We start from the raw sequence: 18,870 nt of genomic DNA, 5'->3' as shown, positions 1-18,870 counted from the left end.
TCGGTGCAGACTCGATGGACTGAATGGCCTCTTTCCACACTGCAGGGATTCTATGATTTATTATTCAAATTTTCACAATTATATTCCATTTGCCAGCTTTTTGACCATTTACTTAACCTATCAATACCTCTCTGTGAACTATGAACTCTCACAGGTTGTTATGGTAACAGAGATACCTACTCTGAGTAATGAATACAGATGATGGTATATTTAGACTTCCAAACGATGTTTGATAAAGTGCCATGTGGACTTGTCAGCAAAAAAATTAAGCTCACATATTAAAAGGTAAGGAATTAGAACTGATCAGAAATCAGATGAATTGGAAACAGAGAGTGGCAGTGAACAAATGTTTTCTGGTTTAGATAAGGTAATCCAAGATGGAGGACAGGAAAAATTTCTGCTGTAAGAGCTGCTCCTTTTTTTGAGGTATTTAAGGTGTTGGAGGTGATTTCCTCGAATTCCAGGAGCAGCAATTACTGTTTTATATGCTGTTGCATTGTTTTGGAACTTTGGGAAAAAAAAGTCAAAACAACAGCAGTTTAAAAGGGAAAAGAGCAGACAACGGAAGCACATGGTGAGGACAGTGCAGGAGAGAGAGAGAGAGAACCTGCACAGTTACTGCCTTTGCTGTTTGAATTTGTATATCGCTGGACATCAGAGTGCATCTGGGAAAATTAACAAACAGTGAAATTCACAACTAATCTTGGAGGAACTGTTGGGCGAATTTCACAGCACAGCATCAGATAAGTTAATTGTTGTTTTAAGTCTGTCCAAGAGAAAGGCTGCAGTAGTGAGTATAGTGGATTCTTTCTTGATTATATGTTTTTGGAGATAAGTTTCTTGATTAAACTTAAAATATAAGTCATAGCTATTAATTTAACCTGGGGCAGTGTTTGTAGAGGAATGAGACGGTGTTATTTTCTGGGTCTGTAGATTGTGAAGGAGCAAAAATGGCCTTTGCAGTGATATGTACTTCTTGTCAGATGTGGGGATTTAAAGAGAGTTTAAGGGTTACTGTGGATTATATCTGCCATAAATGCTGTTGGATACAAACCTTACCAGATAGAGTTGGAGAGACAGATAGAAGCGATGAGGAATTTGCAACAGCAACAGTATGAGATGGATGGCAGTTATACGAAGGGGGGAAAGTCTCAGATACAGTCACATAGATGGGTTAACTCCAGGAAGGGTAAGAGAGGTAGGCAGCTAGTGCAGGAGTCTTTTGTGGATATACCCATTTCATACGGGTATGCTGTTTTGGAAAATGTAGGGGGTGATGGATTCTCAGGGGAACGTAGCACGAACAGCCAAGTTTCTGGTGTTGAGACTAGACCTAATAGAATGAGGAGGATGTCAGCTTCCAAGAGATCAATTGTGTTAGGGGATTCTGTAATCAGAGGTACAGACAGATGTTTCTGTGGCCAGCAGAGAAAAAGCAGAATGGTGTGTTGTTTCCCTGGTGCCAGGATCAAGGATGTCTCAGAGAGGGTGCAGCATGTTCTCACGGGGGAGAGGGGCCAGCAGGAGGTCATTGTCCACATTGGAACCAATGACATTGGAAGGGAAAAGGTTGAGACTCTGAAGGGAGATTACAGAGGGTTAGGCAGAAATTTAAAAAGGAGTCCTCAAGTGTAGTAATATCTGGATTACTTCCAGTGCTACGAGCTAGTGAGGGCAGGAATAAGAGGATAGAGCAGATGAATGCATGGCTGAGGAGCTGGTGTATGGGAGAAGGATTCACATTTTTGGATCATTGGAATCTCTTTTGGGGTAGAAGTGACCTGTATAAGAAAGACATATTGCACGTAAATTGGAAGGGCACTAATATACTGGCAGGGAAATTTGCTTGAACTGCTTGGGAGGATTTAAACTCGTAAGGTGGGGGGTTGGGACCCAGAGAGATAGTGAGGAAAGAGACCCAGAGAGATAGTGAGGAAAGAGATCGATCTGAGACGGGTATAGCTGAGAACAGAAGTGAGTCAAACAGTCAGGGCAGGCTGGGACAAGGTAGGGCTAATAAATTAAACTGCATTTATTTCAATGCAAGGGACCTAACAGAGAAGGCAGATGAACTCAGGGCATGGTTAGGAACATGCGACTGGGATATCATAGCAATTACGGAAACATGGCTCAGGGATAGGCGGGACCGGCAGCTTAATGTTCCAGGAAACAAATGCTACAGGAAGGATAGAAAGGGAGGCAAGAGAGGAGGGGGAGTGGCATTTTTGATAAGGGATAGCATTACAGCTGTGCTGAGGGAGGATATTCCCGGAAGTACATCCAGGGAAGTTATTTGGGTGGAAGTGAGAAATAAGAAAGGGATGATCACCTTATTGGGATTGTATTATAGACCCCCCCAATAGTCAGAGGGAAATTGAGAAACAAACTTGTAAGGAGATCTCAGCTATCTGTAAGAACAATAGGATAGTTATGGTAGGGGATTTTAATTTTCCAAACATTGACTGGGACTGCCATAGTGTTAAAGGTTTAGATGGAGAGGAATTTCTTATGTGCTTACAAGACAATTTTCTGATTCAGTATGTGGATGTACCTACTAGAGAAGGTGCAAAACAGTGTGAAAAGCCCTAGCTCACTCAACCTCTCTTGATAAGACATGCTGTCCAATCCAGGTAGCACTCTGGTAAATCTCCTCTGCACCCTCTCTAAAGCATCTACATCCTTCCTATAATGAGGTGACCAGAATTGGACACAATATTCCAAGTGTGGTCTCACCAGGGTTTTAGAGAGCTGCAGCAAAACCTCATGGTTCTTAAACTCAAGCCTCCTGTTAATGAAAGCCAAGGGTATAAAAGGTAAGAGATGGAAATGTGTTACTGGAGAAGCGCAGCAGGTCAGGCAGCATCTAGGGAACAGGAGAATCGACGTTTCGGGCATTAGCCCTTCTTCAGGAATGAGGAAAGTTTGTCCAGCAGGCTAAGATAAAAGATAGGGAGGAGGGACTTGGAGGAGGGGCGTCGGAAATGTGATAGGTGGAAAAAGGTCAAGGTGAGGGTGATAGGACAGATAGGGGTGGGGGCGGAGAGGTCGGGAAGAAGATTGCAGGTTAGGGAGGCGGTGCTGAATTTGATGGATTTGACTGAGACAGGCTGGGGGGAGGGGAAATGAGGAAACTGGTGAAATCCGAGTTCATCCCTTGTGGTTGGAGGGTTCCTAGCCGGAAGATGAGGCGTTCTTCCTCCAACCGTCGTTTCGCTGTGGTCTGACGATGGAGGAGTCCAAAGACCTGCATATCCTTGGTGGAGTGGGAGGGGGAATTGAAATGTTGAGCTTCCACTTCCTCTGGCAGCTCATTCCATACACTCACCACCCTCTGTGTGAAAAAGTTGCCCCTTAGGTCTCTTTTATATCTTTCCCCTCTCACCCTAAACCTATGTCCTCTAGTTCTGGACTCCCCGACCCCAGGGAAAAGACTTTGTCTATTTATCCTATCCATGCCCCTCAAAATTTTGTAAACCTCTATAAGGTCACCCCTCAGCCTCCGACGCTCCAGGGAAAACAGCCCCAGCCTGTTCAGCCTCTCCCTGTAGCTCAGATCCTCCAACCCTGGCAACATCCTTGTAAATCATGTCTGAACCCTTTCAAGTTTCACAACATCTTTCTGATAGGAAGGAGATCAGAATTGCACGCAATATTCCAACAGTGGCCTAACCAATGTCCTGTACAGCCGCAACATGACCTCCCAACTCCTGTACTCAATACTCTGACCAATAAAGGAAAGCATACCAAACGCCTTCTTCACTATCCTATCTACCTGTGACTCCATTTTCAAGGAGCTATGAACCTGCACTCCAAGGTCTCTTTGTTCAGCAACACTCCCTAGGACCTGTTTTTGCCTTTCCAGAATACAGCACCTCACATGTATCTAAATTAAAGTCCATCTGCTGCTCCTCAGCCTATTGACCCATCAGATCAAGATCCCGTTGTACTCTGAGGGGCATGGATAGGGTAAATAGACAAGGTATTTTCCCTGGAATGGATGAGTCCAGAACTAGAGGGCATAGGCTTAAGGTGAGAGGGACCTAAGAGCAACTTTTTCACGCAGAGGGTGGTATGTGATGTGGAATGAGCTACCAGAGGAGGTGGTGGAAACCGGTTCAATTACAACATTTAATAGGGATCTGGATAGGTATATGAATAAAGGTTTAGATACGATATGGGCATGATTTTATTTACTTTCCTATTGAATGCTCAGTCACAATTACAATATAAAACAGGAATCAAACAAAGATAAACACAAATATTATTTTTTTTACAAAATCAGTTAAATTAAACTTCTGATTAAAATTAACATACCTTCTCAGACAGTGATTGATGTATCCTGTAAGTAAGCTGAAAATATAATTTTCTTGACCATCTAACTTTTTAGTCACAAGCAAGCTCATTCAGAGGCTTCTACAATGTTTGGAGGCATGAACAAAGATCTTGCTGCAGAGTGGCAGAGCTGTCCAGAGTGTGTCCTATTAAATAGAATTGAGTGTTCTGTAAAGAACGAAGTGTGTTGCAATATGTGACGTAATTAAAAGCAAGAAATGCAGAATCCACGTAAGAATTGACTCAAGTGCTTTTAACAAAATGGGACAAATTACCATAAATGATCACTTGCAACATCATAGAACGCAGAACACAGAACACAGGACAGTACAGACAAGAACAGGCCCTTTGGCCCACTATATCTACGCTGATCAAGATACCATTCTAAAGTAATCCAATCTTCCTGCACACTGTTTATATCTCGCCATTCGTCTGTTCCCATGCCTGTCTAAATGCCTCTTAGACCTCATTATCAAACTTGCTTTTACCATCTCCCCTGGTAACAAGTTCTAGGTACCTATCACCTTCTGTGTAAAAACATGCCTTGCGCATCTCCTTTAAACTTTCCTTGCCTCACTTAAACCAATGCCCCTAGTATTTGGCATTTCATAATGTTATATACTTCTATCAGCCCCTCAGCCTCTGACAGTCTTACAAAAGTGATCCAAGTTTGTTCAACCTCTTGTTATAGCTCAATACACTCCAAACCAGACAACATCCTGGTAAACCTTTTTTTGCATCCTCTCCATATCCTTCCCATTGTGTGGTGACCAAAACTACATACGATACTCCAAACATGGCCTAACTAAAATTTTCCTGCTCCTCGGATGCTGTCTGTCCTGCTGTGCTTTTCCAGCACCACTCTGATCTAAACTCTGGTTGCCTGCATCTGCAGTCCTTGCTTTTGCCTAAAATTTTATACAACTGCAATATGACTTGCCAACTTTTATACTCAATTGCCCAACCATAGAGTCATAGAGTGCTACAGCATTGAGACAGGCCCTTTGGCCCAAACTGGTCCATACCGACCAAAATGTCCATCCACGCTAACCCCATTTCCCTGCACTTGGCCCATATCCTTCTAATACTTTCCTGTCCATTTTCTAATCCTTTCCTATTCACATGATTACCAATTAAGGTTAGCATACCATATGCCTGCTTTACCACCTTATCCACTTGTGTTGTCACCTTCAAGGAGCTCTGGACTTGCACCCAAGATCCCTCTGTATATCAGTGCCTCTAATGGTCCTGCTATTTACCATATACTTTCCTTTTGCATTTGACCTTCCAAAATGCATCACCTCACACTTCTCCAGATTAAACTCCATCTGCCATTTCTCCTCACGAACTTCCCAACTGATCTATATCCTGTTGTATTATTTGACAACATTGGTCACTACCCACAACTCCACTAATTTTTGTTCTGTTTGCAAACCTAATAATCAGATCACATACACTTCTATTCAAATCATTTACATATACTACGAACAATAGAGATCCCAGAACTGATACTTGTGGAACACTACTGGTCACAGACCTCTAATAAGAAACACACTAGCCACAACTACCCTCTGTCTTCTATGATCAAGCCTATTTTATGTCCAAATTACCAACTCTCCATGGATTCCTTATTACTTCATCTTCTGGGCAAAAGTGAGAACTGCAGGTGCTGGAGATCAGAGTCAGGATTAGAGTGGTGCTGGAAAAGCACAACAGGTCAGGCAGCATCCAAGGAGCAGGAAAATCGACATTTCGGGCAGGAGCCCTTCATGGGCTCCCGTCCGAAATGTTGATTTTCCCGCTCCTCCGATGCTGGCTGACCTGCTGTGCTTTTCCAGCACCACTCTAATCTTAATCTTCTGGACCAGCCCACCACGATGGACTTGTGAAATGCTTTAGTAAAGGCAATGGAAACAATTTCAGTAACTCTACTCTCATCAATTAACTTAATCACTTCCTTAAAAAAGTTAAACAAATTTATGAGACAAGACCTCCCTTACCCAAAGCCATCCTGACTATATCTAATAAGTGAATTATTTTTTCAAATGCAGGCAGATCCTGTCCCTAATAATCTTTTCCAATAATTTCTCTACTACTGATGTAAGACTCAACCGCCTGTAATTTCCTGTATTGTCCCTGCTGCCCTATCTGGGCAAGGATCAACATTGGCTAATCTCCAGTCTCTTGGACCTCACCTGTGGCTAAAAAGGTTATAAATATCTCTGTCAATGCCCCAGCAATCTCCTCCCTGGAGTCCTTCAGTATCCTGCAATACATCTAATCAGACCATGGGGACATATCTATCTCATTGTTTCTCAAGACACAAAACACCTCTCCCTTTTTAATATCAACATACTCATCCATTATTTTATTGTGATAACTCTGGTATCCTGTCACCAAATCACCCTTTATTTACACGTGGGAAGTCCTTGACAGTGATCCAGCTCCATCAGAACCAGCTCACAGAGCGTCAGAATGTTTGATACTTCTTTGCGGCAGGTATGGGGTGGTATGTGACAGACAGGAGCAAAGGTGAGATCACCATGTTGATCGCAGATTCAGAGGTGTCTTCAACACTTGACCAAAATGGAGAACCCTCAGGTTCCAACAGCCCTTTGGATTGTTCCAAGGAGCAGGTCACATTTTGCTTCTGTACCACAAGCAACTTTGCAACATTCATATGGTCCATTTGCATGTCCTGGACCATTGCTCTTACCCGAACGCTCTGCATTAGTGTTCCTGCCCTTGCATTGACCAACACTCTGACACGTGGAGGGCCATTCCCGTGGTTCCTACACCCAACTGTCTCTCTTGTTTGGCCGAGTCATGTATTCAACATGGGCATTCCTGATGCTGTTTCACACTCTTGCCACCCCCCCCCCCCCCCCCCCCTCCCCGCCCCACCCCAGATTTGACCTGGTGCAGACTCCTCTCCTCATTAGCAACTCTGTTGGAGCTATCTCTGTAGCTGCATGAGGAGTGGTCCAAATCAAATAGGAACCAAGACAGTTTGGTATCTAGCAAAGTTGTAGGCTGCTTCTTCAAGTCTACCTTTAAAGTTTGAACTGCTCTTTCTATCAGGCCATTGGGTGATAGATGGAATAGGGCTGTCCTTATATATCAAACCCCTGGATGACCCAAGTGGAGTTCAGTCAGGATCTGACAGTGACCTTTGCCTGAGGCCAGTCACTCTTGCTCCCCATAATGGTATGCCATTCTCTTTGGTGATTTGGTCTCTCTGGATCCAAAAATGTTTCATTTCTGGTCAGGACAACCCTTTGGTTTCCCCATCGTCCACCAGTTATTTCAGTTTTGCCAGGACTGAATCTTTCTGCGATCATAGTCTGATATTGTCAGCTGTGACTGGGAGTGTGTCAAGAAAATTTAAAACCATTACGGACCCTTCCAATGGTGTTATCACCAGTGATGTATCTGCCAGATGGAGGCGGCTCAATTCATCCACATTTGCTACTTGGCCTCCCAGACAGTATTCCAACTTGTAATTATACACACTGACTATTAGAGCCCATCGCTGAATTCAGCCTGAAGCTATGGGTGTCACTGCCTTGTTCTCATTAAATAGAACGTGTAGGTGTTTGCGGTCTGTTATTATTACAAATTTATGTCCACAAGGTATTGGTGGAATTTCCTGACTTCAAATATGACTGACACACCTTCCTTCTCTATCTGGGAATATTTACACACTGCATTAGCCAAAATTCAGGATGCATAAGCTATTGAGCATTCTGCTCCATTGGGCTACCTATGAGCTAATACTACCCCAAAGCGGTACGGGAAGGCATTGCATGTCAGTACCAGATCTCACTTGAGATCAGCGTGTGCCAGCACTGTAGAGGGTGGTAGCTGTTTCTTCACTTTCCTGAAAGCTATGGCTTGGCTACACAACCAGTTTCAAGTCTGACCCTTTTAAAGAGTTGATGTGATGATGCCAGGTTGGAGGCCAATTTATGAATGAACTTTCAGTAATAATCGGAGGGTTGGTGTGGACTAGCTCGGCCAAAGGGCCTATTTCCACACTGTAGGGAATCTAATCTAATCTAATCTTCACTAGCCCAAGGAAACACCTAAGATCCAGTACAGACATCCAGCGGGATACCTTTGATTGTCCTAACTTTATCTTCAATGGGTGTAACCCAGTCTTGTCAACTCTGGAACAACATTTTTCCCTTCATAGGCATATGCCCGCCTGGGAGAAATGTCTAAGGATATGTCCAAGTTCTCCAAGTGCTCCATATTCACCTTCCATGTTATTAGCATATCATCAAGATACATGGCAACCTGGGGTAGACCTTGTAAAATGTTTCCCATCGTCTGCTGAGGCATTGGGCCCAGTGCTTAGGAGAGTGGACCCAGTGCAGATATTGAGTGGGTTAGCTCTAAGGAGAGTGGACACAACGTGGATCTCAAGTGGGCTCAGCACAGAGGAGAGTGGGCTCAGCACTGGCTCTAAGTATGCCGTTACTTACTTTTCCAGAGTGAGTACAGGGCTTGGCATCAGAATTGGTGAATGCTGCACTGGTGGAGGTGAGGTCGGCCCAGCTGCAAATGATGGCACCTAAGGATCGGAGACTTCATTGTTGGTTGGGTGTATGTTGCTGGAAAAGCACAGCGGGTCAGGCAGTATCCAAGGAGCAGGAAACTCAATGTTTTGGGAAACGTCGATTTTCCTGCTCCACATGCTGCCTGGCCTGCTGTGCTTTTCCAGCACCACACTATCAACTCTAATCTCCAGCATCTGCAGTCCTCACTTTCGCCTCATTGTTGGTTGGGTCTGATGCTGGCGGTGGTGAAGTTGTAATGGAAGAGCATCACGGCGCAATGGATGAGGTGGGCCCAGTGGTGAGTGACATGACTCTGACATTGCTTGGTCCAGTACAAATGGGGCAAGGCGGTGGCGGAGGAGTATCAGCCAGGCAGCACCTGAGGATTGGTCACTTAACCGTTGGTTGGATTCAGTGTAGATGGCAATGACGCAGTGAAGGAGGGATGGCTGTGCTGATGTCATTGATGATGATGAGCTGGCTCAGGACCAATGGACCCTCTTTAAGCTGGATCTCTCTTTGTTTTCTTGTTCTTAAATTATTTAAAATGGTGCCAAATCAAATTGACAAATTAAAGGTTTTTACTGTATTTTGTTGTATTCTTATTGTTAAATATACGTGACAATAAAAATCATTCATTCATCAAAAGACTCCCACATATCAGATGTGGACTTACTCTAAAACAGCCACCCCCAAAATCTAATTTCTCCAGCTCCTGCCTAATATTGTTGCAATTAGCCTACCCCCCCCCCCCCCCCCCCCCCCCCACCCCATTTAGCATTTTCTCTCAAGGACCAGTTTTATCCTTACCGTAACTCTATTAAAACTTGCTGAATTATGTTCACTGATCTCAAATGCTCACTATATAAATCATACTTAAATTATATTTGTAAAATTGGAACAGAACAGAAATGTTGCAATTAGAATTGAGTTACCAATCTGTCTGTGTTTGAATTGGGTTCAGTAAGTTGGAAGATCATTTTTCTGTGGAATAACCAAACTAGCTGATATTGTATGGGCATAAATTGCTACTTTCCACAGCTGTGCTGTTTCTTGGGGTGCACTGGTTATACTGGAACATTGAAAGGTATGGTTGGAGTGTAATTGCACAATATGGTTTTCTCACTCCATGTCCCTGTGCCACACATTACACTCTACTCAGAAAAGAAAGCTGTCTTCGGTAAGCCCCTGTCGAAAATATAAATCTTTTGTTTAATATTTGTGCAAAAGATGTGGGTGTAGCTGGCGAAGTCAGCATTTATTGCATCTGGAGTCACATGCTGGCCAAGATAAGGAGCAGCAGATTTTCTTCCCTAAAGTACTTTTGTAAACCTGATGGCTTTTTATATAAGAGTCGACAGTGTCTGCATTGTCATCATTCATCCAGCTTCTTACTGAATTCACATTTCACATTCTGCCATGGTGGTATTCAAAACTATGTCTTGAGAATATTAACCACGGTTTCTGGATTGCTAGACCAGAGAAATTACCAGTACACCACCACCTCCTCTATGTTTGCATGATTATATATCTCCATCTTTCACAGTCATCGACATTTCTCACAGTATAGATGATTCCTATATTCTAGAACCTGTGCAAAGATGTGTGTAAGATCAGAAGATTGGGCAGAATCTAAAAAACAGCAAAGAATGACCAAAAACCAAATAATGTGTGAAAACTTTGAGGATGAATGAAAGCTAGCCAGGAATATTTTTTAAAAACAGATTATAAGCATTTCTCTGAATTCGCAAAGTGAGCATTGGTCTTTAGAAAGTGAGTTTGGAGAATTAATAATGGAAACTAAGGAAATGGCAGATGAATTGAATATGTATTTTGCATCAGTCTTTGCTGAGGTGACACCCCCAGAAGCAGCAATAAATTATGAAATGGGAGTAACAAAGGAACTCTTCGGAGGCTGAGGGGTGACCTTATAGATGTTTATAAAATCATGAGGGGCATGAATAGGGTAAATAGACAAGATCTTTTCCCTTGGATGGGAGAGTCCAAAACTAGAGGGCATAGGTTTAAGATGAGAGGGGAGGAAGATTTAAAAGGGACCTAAGGGGTAAGTTTTCACACAGAGAGTGGTGAGTGCATGGAATGAACAGCCAGAGGAAGTGGTGGAGGGGGGTATAATTACAGCATTTAAAAGGATCTGGATGGGTATGAGATAGTGAGGCAGCGAGTGCAGCTTAACACGTGGCTGCGAGGTGCAGGAGGGAGGGCTTCAGATACCTAGACCATTGGGATACCTTCTGGGGAAGGTGGGACCTGTACATGAAGGACGTGTTGTACCTGAATTGGAGGGGCACAAATGTCCTGAGGGGGAGATTTGTTCGTGTGATTTGGGAGGGTTTAAATGAGTTTGGCAGGGGGTAGGAACCTGAGCTACACATCTGAGATGGGATAGTTGTAGATGAGGCAGTGACAGGATGTAGTGAATCTATCAGGAAGGTTTCTCATGTGATGAAACAAAGGGATTGGTTAAAGTATGTCCACTTTAACACAGGAAGTGTCAGAAATAAGTGTGATGAACTTAGAGCATGGATCAATACTTGAGACTATGATATTGCGGCCATAACAGAGACGTGAGTTTCACAGGGACAGGAATGGTTGCTTGATGTTCCAGGATTTAGAATGTTTAAAAAGAACAGGGAAAGGGGGAAAAGAGGAGGGAGTGTAGCATTGCTAATCAGAGAGTGCATCACAGCTACAGAAACGAAGGCTGTTGAGGAAGGTTTGTCTAATGAGTCAGTTTGGGTGGAAGTTAGGAACAACAAGGGAGCAGTCACCTCATTGGGGGTTTTCTACAGACCACCTAATAGCAGTAGGGAGATTAAAGAACTCATAAGCTGGCAGATTTTGGAAAAATGCAGGTGTAGCAGGGTTGTTGTTATGGGTGATTTCAACTTTCCCAATATCGACGGGAACCTCCTTAGTGCAGATGGTTTGGATGGAGCCGTTTTGTCAGGTGTGTTTCCTTACTCCTCCCTCCTGCGCCAACCTCGCAGCCACGTGTTAAGCTGCACTCGCTGCCTGTTCCTCACCTCACTATCTCATACCCATCCAGATCCTTTTAAATGCTGTAATTATACCCCCCTCCTATGTAGACAGGCCGACGAGGGGAGAGGCCATTTTGGATTTGGTGCTCGGCAATGAGCCAGAGCAGGTGTCAGATCTCGCGGTGGGAGAACACTTTGGTATCAGTGATCACAACTGTTTCACATTTACCATAGTCTTGGAGAGGGAAAGAAGCAGTTATTGAGGGAAGATATTTAATTGAAGGAAAGGAAATTATGATGCTATGGCGTTGGGAAGTACAGACTGGGAGCAATTGTTCCACAGGAAGGGCACAGCAGACATGTGGAGACTATTTAAGGAGCAGTTGTTGTGAATGATGCATAAATTTGCTCCTCTGAGACAGATAAGAAGGGGTAAGATTAAGGAACCTTGGATGACGAGAACAGAGGAGCTCCTCGTCAAAAGGAAAAAGGCAGCTTACGTAAGGTGGAGGAAGGAAGGATCTAGCACAGCTTTAGAGGATTACAGGCTTGCTAGAAAGGAGCTCAGAAATAGACTGAGGAGAGCCAGGAGGGGGCACAAAAAGGCTTGGCAGGAAGGATTAGGGAGAACCCAAAAGCATTTTACTCGTACGTGAGGAATAAGAGAATGATCAGGGAGAAGGTAGGGCCGGTCAGGGATAGAGGAGGGAACTTGTGCGTGGAGTCTGAGCAGATAGGGGAAGCCATAAATGAGTTTTTTGCTTCAGTTTTCATAAAGGAAAGGGATCTAGTTGTGAATGAGAACTTTGAGGAGCTGGGATACAGGTTTGAACAGATCAAGATTGATGAAGTTGATGTGCTGGAAATTTTGGCAAACATTAAGATTGGTAAGTCCCCAGGGCCAGACCAGATTTATCCCAGGCTGCTCCAGGAAGAGAGAAAGGAGGTTGCTAAGCCACTGGCAAAGACCTTTGCTTCCTCACTCTCCACGGGAGTCGTACTAGAGTATTGGAGGGAGAAGAATGTTGTTCTTCTTCTCAAGAAGGGCAATAGGGAAATCCCTGGCAATCACAGACCAGTCAGTGTTACTTGTGTGTCAGCAAGGTTTTGGTAGAATTCTAAGGGATCGGATTTATGACTATTTGGAAAAGCATAGTGTGATCGGATTTATGACTATTTGGAAAAGCAGTTAGCATGGCTTTGTGAGGGGCAGGTATGCCTCACAAACCTTCTTGAGTTCTTTGAGGAGGTGAGGAGACAGGTTATTAAAGGTCATGCAGTGGATGTATATGGACTTCAGCAAGGCATTTGGTAAGGTTCCCCATGGTAGGTTCATTCATAAGGTCAGGAGGTACGGATACAGGGAGATTTGGCTATCTGGATTCGGAATTGGCTGGCTGAAAGAAGGCAGAGAGTGGTTGTCGATGGAAAGTATACTGCCTGGAGGTCAGTGGTAAGTGGGGTCCTGCAGAGCTCTGTTCTTGGGCCTCTGATCATAGTCTCAAGTATTGATCCATGCTCTAAGTTCATCACACTTATTTCTGTAGTTTTTATAAATGACTTGGATGAGGAGGTTGAGGGTGGGTTAGTAAATTTGCAGATGACACAAAGATTGGAGGTGTCGTCGATAGTATTGAGGGCTATTGCAGGCTGCAGCGCGACATAGACAGGATGCAGAGCTGTGCTGAGAAATGGCAGATGGGGTTCGACCTGGATAAATGTGAAGTTATGCATTTTGGAAGGTCGAATCTGAATGCTGATTATAGGATTAAAGACAGGATTCTTGGCAGTGTGGAGGGACAGAGGGATCTGGGTGTGCAAGTGCATAGATCCCTCAAGTTGCCGTCCAAGTGGATAGGGTTGTCAAGAAAGCATATGGTGTTTTGGCTTTCATTAACAGTGGGATCAAGTTTAAGTGCCGTAAGGTTTTGCTGCAGCTCTACAAGTCCCTGGTGAGACAACACAAGGAATATTGTGTCCAGTTTTGGACGCCCTATTATGGGAAAGATATGGAGGCTTTGGAGAGGGTGCAAAGAAGGTTTTCGAGGAGAAAGTGAGGACTGCAGATGCTGGAGATCAGAGCTGAAAATGTGTTGCTGGAAAAGCGCAGCAGGTCAGGCAGCATCAAGGAGCAGGAGAATTGACGTTTCGGGCATGAGCCTTCCTGAAGAAGGGCTCATGCCCGAAAAGTCGATTCTCCTGCTCCTTGGATGCTGCCTGACTTGCTGCCCTTTTCCAGCAACACATTTTCTGCAAAGAAGATTTACCAGGATGCTGCCTGAACTTATGAAGAGAGGTTAACTACGCTCAGATTTTTCTCTCTGGAGAGAAGGAGGAAGAAAGGTGACCTGATTGAGGTGTACATGGATAGAGTCAATAGCCAGCAACTTTTCCCCAAGGCAGGATTGACTGGCGCAAGGGGTCATAGTTTTAAGATATTAGGAGGAAGGTATAGAGGAGACATCAGAGGTAGATTCTTTACGTAGAGAGTTGTGAATGCATGGAATGCGTTGCCAGCTGTGGTTGTGGAAGCAGAGTCATTCGGGACATATAAGCGACTGCTGGACGTGCACATGGACAGCAGTGAATTGAGGAGTGCGTAGGTTAGGTTATTTTATTTTAGATTAGGATTAATCCTCGTGAGCTGAAGGGCCTATTCTATGCTGTACTTTTCTATGTTCTGTGTTCTACGGGTATATGACTAGGAAGGGTTTGTATGTGGGTGTACAAAATACAAACAGAAGTTGAACCTTTGGTCCCTTGAGCCTATTCTGTCATTCAATATGATCATGGGTGATCTCTTTGTGTTTTAAATTCTGAATTCCATCTATTCCTGATAGTCATTGGGCCAAATGCTGGCAAATCAGTTTTAGGTCAGATTGGGATGCAGACGGGTGGAACTGAAGAGTCTGTTTTTGTGCTGTATAACTGTACGACTCTATTACTCAGGAATATCATAATCACCAGAGAAACGATACTGAATAAATTGTCAGAGCTGGGTTCTGATAAGTGCTTGGATCTTGATGAACTTCATTGTAGGGACTTAAAAGAAGTTGCTGGTGAGATAGTTGATACATTAATTTTAATTTTTCAAAATTCCTTTGATTTGGTTTGGTTTCATTACATTGGAAATTGAAAGCAGGAAACTATAAGGCTTAACATCTATCAGAGGTAAACATCTGCAGCCATTATTCAAGAAGTTATAGCAGGGCACTTGGATCAGTTCAAAGTATTCATTCAGAGTCACCATGATTTTGTGAAAGGGAAATTGTGTCTGAGCGATCTATTAGAGTTTTTGAGGAGGTAATGCATGCCTTGGATTAAGAGGACTTTGTGGGTGTACGTACAAACATACAAAATACAAACAGAAGTCGAAACTTTGGTCCCTTGAGCCTACTCTGTCATTCAATATGATCACAGGTGATCTGTGTGTGTTTTAAATTCTGAATTCCCATCTATTCCTGATAGTCATTGATAGCCCTATCTACCAAGAATCTATCCACCTCTGCCTTAAAAGAATAGGGAGTTAGATTTCCAGACAGCATTTAATAAGTTCCTTCATCAAAAGTTATTTCAGAAAATAAAAGTGAAGGTTTCAGGGGCAGCATATTGGCAGGGTAGAAGATTGGTTCCCTAACAGGAAAAGGGTAGATATCAAAGGGTATCTTTTCAGGCTGGCAAGATGTAATGAGTTATGTACCAAACGGATTGGTATAATGGAGACACTTCATATTTAATATTGTTTGGAAAACTTCAGCTTTGAACATTATGAAGAAAGGAATTTGCTTTCAAGTTTTGTGGAAGTGCCTTGATTGCTCTTTTCAAAAGAGAGTATTGGAAGTTCACTGGAGATAAGTGACGGGTTTTTTTGCGTTAAGACTTCCTAAAAATCATATGATTAGTGAGAACCACTGACTTTGCAGTAGACACCCTGGAGCTGTTCCTGGAGCAGTAGCTGCTAAGTGTGTGAGAAAGGTGGGAAAAGCTTACTGTAATCAAATGTCCGAGCTGATCTCACCCCATTTCTGAAACTCCTTCAGTAAACTTTGACAGTGCAGCATTCCCTCAATACTGATGCTCATTTTTCTAAACTCCATTAGTACAGACCTGGAGTCATCAATCACTCTTCATATGACAAGTTCTTCATCCTCAGGATTATTCTTCTAAACATCCTGTGGATTCCCTCCAAGGCCAGCACATCCTTCCTTTAATACAGGGCTCAAAACTGATCACAATATTCCAAAAGCTGTCTAACCAAAGTTTTATACAGCCTCAGCAGTACATTTATGCTATTGTATTCTAGCTCTCATGAAATGAATGCTAACTTTGCATTTGTCGACCCAACTGTCAACTGAACTTGCATGTTAACTTTAAGAGGTTCCTGAACTAGGACCCAGAAGTTCCTTTGAACTTCAGATTGCAGTAGCCTTTTCCCATTGAGAAAATAGTCTACATCTCTATTCTTCCTACCAAAGCGCTTAACCTCATACTTTTCTACATTGTTATCCATCTGCCACTTCTGTGCCCACTCTCACAACTTGTCCAAGTCCTTTTGCAACCTCCATACTTCCTCAGCACTACCTGTCCCTTCACCCATTTTTGTGTCATGTGCAAACTTAGCAACAATGCCCTCAGTTTCTTCATCCATATTGTTAATGTATAAAGTGAATAATTGTGATCTAAACACTGACCTCTGCAAAATGCCACCAGTCACTCACTGCCATCATGGAAAAGACCCCTTTATCCCCATTCTCTGCCTTTTACCAGACAGCTAATCCTCCATCCATGCTAATACCTTGCCCCTAACACCATGGGCCCTTATTTTATTTAGCAGCCTCCTGTGTTACACTATGTAAAAGGCCTTCTAGAAATCCAAATAGATCACATCTAGTGGCTCTCTTTTATCTAACTTGCTCATTACATTCTCAAAAAATTCTAATAGTTTTGTCAAACATGAAAGAAGGTTAAAAAAAAAACAGGTTTATTTGAAAGTACAAGTTTTCGGTGCGCTGCTCCTTTGTCAGGTAGCTAGTGGGGCAGGATCACAGAACACAGAATTTATAGTAAGAGATCAAAGTGTTATAGAACTGATGTGATGTAATGAACAAACCTAGCTGGCAGTTAAGTAGTTAGTCACTTAGATTGGGAAACAGGTTTTGATTAAATAGTATGTAAATCCCAGAATTTCTTTCAAGTCACAGCCCCCGAGAAAACTTAAGGTTTTATCAGTGAATAAAAATAAAGTGACATCTCAGCTCAGACAATGCATTAAAGGTGTGAGGTTAGAGTCTGGCTGTATCCCAACCAACCTGGAGTCAGATCGGTTTTATTTCCAAAGTAGGAATTTATAAAATGTCACATTGACTGACTGCCTACAGATTGTGGGCTTTTTGAACAAAATTGAATGTATCTGCAAATACAAACCTGCCAATTCAAATTCAGCCCATGGATTTATGTGTATGTATGAGGGAGAGGGAAAGTCTGTGTGTGTGGGAGAGGGAGAGAATGTGTGAATGTGAGGTGAGTGTGCTTTTATGTGAGAGGGTGTGTGGGTGTGTGAGTCTGAGTGTGAGTGTGTGCATGAGAGTGTGTGTTTTTGTCTGACGGTGCAGCATTCCCTCAGTACTGACCCTCCGACAGTGCGGCACTCCCTCGGTACTGACCCTCCGACAGTGCGGCATTCCCTCAGTGTTAAGGAGAAAATCTGGAATGAGTCTTGAATCTATCGCATTCTAACTCAGAAAATGTTACCCTGTCAAACCTCACTGTCATAGGATCAATATATATTTAATCAAGTTAATGATAAGACTATAACATAGAATCAGAAGTAGGCCTTTCAATGACATTCTGGTTCATCTGATGATCTTCAACTCCACTTTCCTGAACTATCCCATTATCCTTGAATTCCTCAATTATTAAAAACCTATCAATCTTAAAATGAGGAAAAAGTGAGGACTGCAGATGCTTGAGAGTCAGAGTCATTAAAGGGTGGTGCTGGAAAAGCACAGCAGGTCAGGCAGCATCCTAGGAGCAGGAGAGTCGAAGTTAATGGCATCAGCCCTTGATCCTGGGCTTATGCCCGAAACGTTGACGCTCCTGCTTTCCAGATGCTACCTTTTCCAGCGCCACCCTTTTTAACCCCAATCTCATAATGACTCAGCCACGTTCGAAGTAAAGATTTCCATTCTGTGAGCAAATAATTTCCTCCTCATCCACGATTGGGATAAGATGAACTTTTGGCCATAACCAACCAAAATAGGAGGAGAATAGGTTAAGAAACCCATCAAATGACAGAGCAAACTTTGATGGATCAAGTGGCCTACTATTGCTCTTACAGCATGTGGTCTAAAACCTGATGCAATGAGCTGCAAAAGTACAATGTGGATAGCCACAACCAATAACAAGAAAATAGAAGGGAACACGGAACAGCCCCCAGTTGTGAAAGAGCCAAGTGCTATATCATCTGTTTCCTGTCAGCAAGGTTCGCAGGAGAAGGACAGTGAGACCAGCAGGATATAACAATATTCACCACATCATCATGGTTCCAAATGGCACCACATCATCATGGTTCCAAATGGTGAAGTCTCTGATTACAACACAGGAAACACAGCAGCTCGTTGATGCACAATGAGAATCCACCAATAGTTATGCAGCTACTACTCAGAGCTGTTCTTTAGTCAGCTGGACTGAGGGTAAAATATAGCGGGGAGAACTCCATCCTGTTTCAAATACAGGTCAAAGGATCAATTACAGTGACCTGTGAGGACTGACCTCACTTTAAAATCTCAGCCAAAAGAAGCAATTCTGATAGTGCAGCATTCCCTCAGCTCTGACCCTCCAACAGTGCCGCACTTCCTCAGCACTTACCCTCTGACAATGCCACACTCCCTCAGTACTGACCCTCTGACAGTGTGACACTTCCACGGTACTGACCCTCTTACAGTGCCACACTCCCTCAGCACTGACCCTCCAAC

At 43.3% G+C, this 18,870-nt stretch overlaps 1 protein-coding gene across 2 annotated transcripts in view; it reads right to left on the bottom strand.

Annotated features, from left to right (window-relative positions):
• cxcr1 (chemokine (C-X-C motif) receptor 1) overlaps positions 1-18,870 on the bottom strand; it is a 40,106-nt gene that overhangs the window by 8,545 nt on the left and 12,691 nt on the right. Inside the window, exon 1 of one of the 2 annotated variants that reach the window (XM_043694381.2) lies at positions 4,315-4,466. The exons of the other annotated variant lie outside the window; for it this stretch is intronic. The gene's annotated coding sequence lies outside the window, so the exon portion shown is untranslated. Of the gene's footprint in view, positions 1-4,314; positions 4,467-18,870 lie in introns of those variants that run through there. 2 annotated transcript variants of the gene reach the window in all.

Source organism: Chiloscyllium plagiosum, unplaced genomic scaffold, assembly GCF_037043375.1.
Source record: "Chiloscyllium plagiosum isolate Xiang-an unplaced genomic scaffold, Cpla_swu_hap1 HiC_scaffold_7, whole genome shotgun sequence".
Lineage (NCBI taxonomy): Eukaryota > Metazoa > Chordata > Chondrichthyes > Orectolobiformes > Hemiscylliidae > Chiloscyllium > Chiloscyllium plagiosum.
The sequence above is the reverse complement of the archived record's forward strand: the minus strand, read 5'-3'. Positions and strand labels throughout refer to the sequence as shown.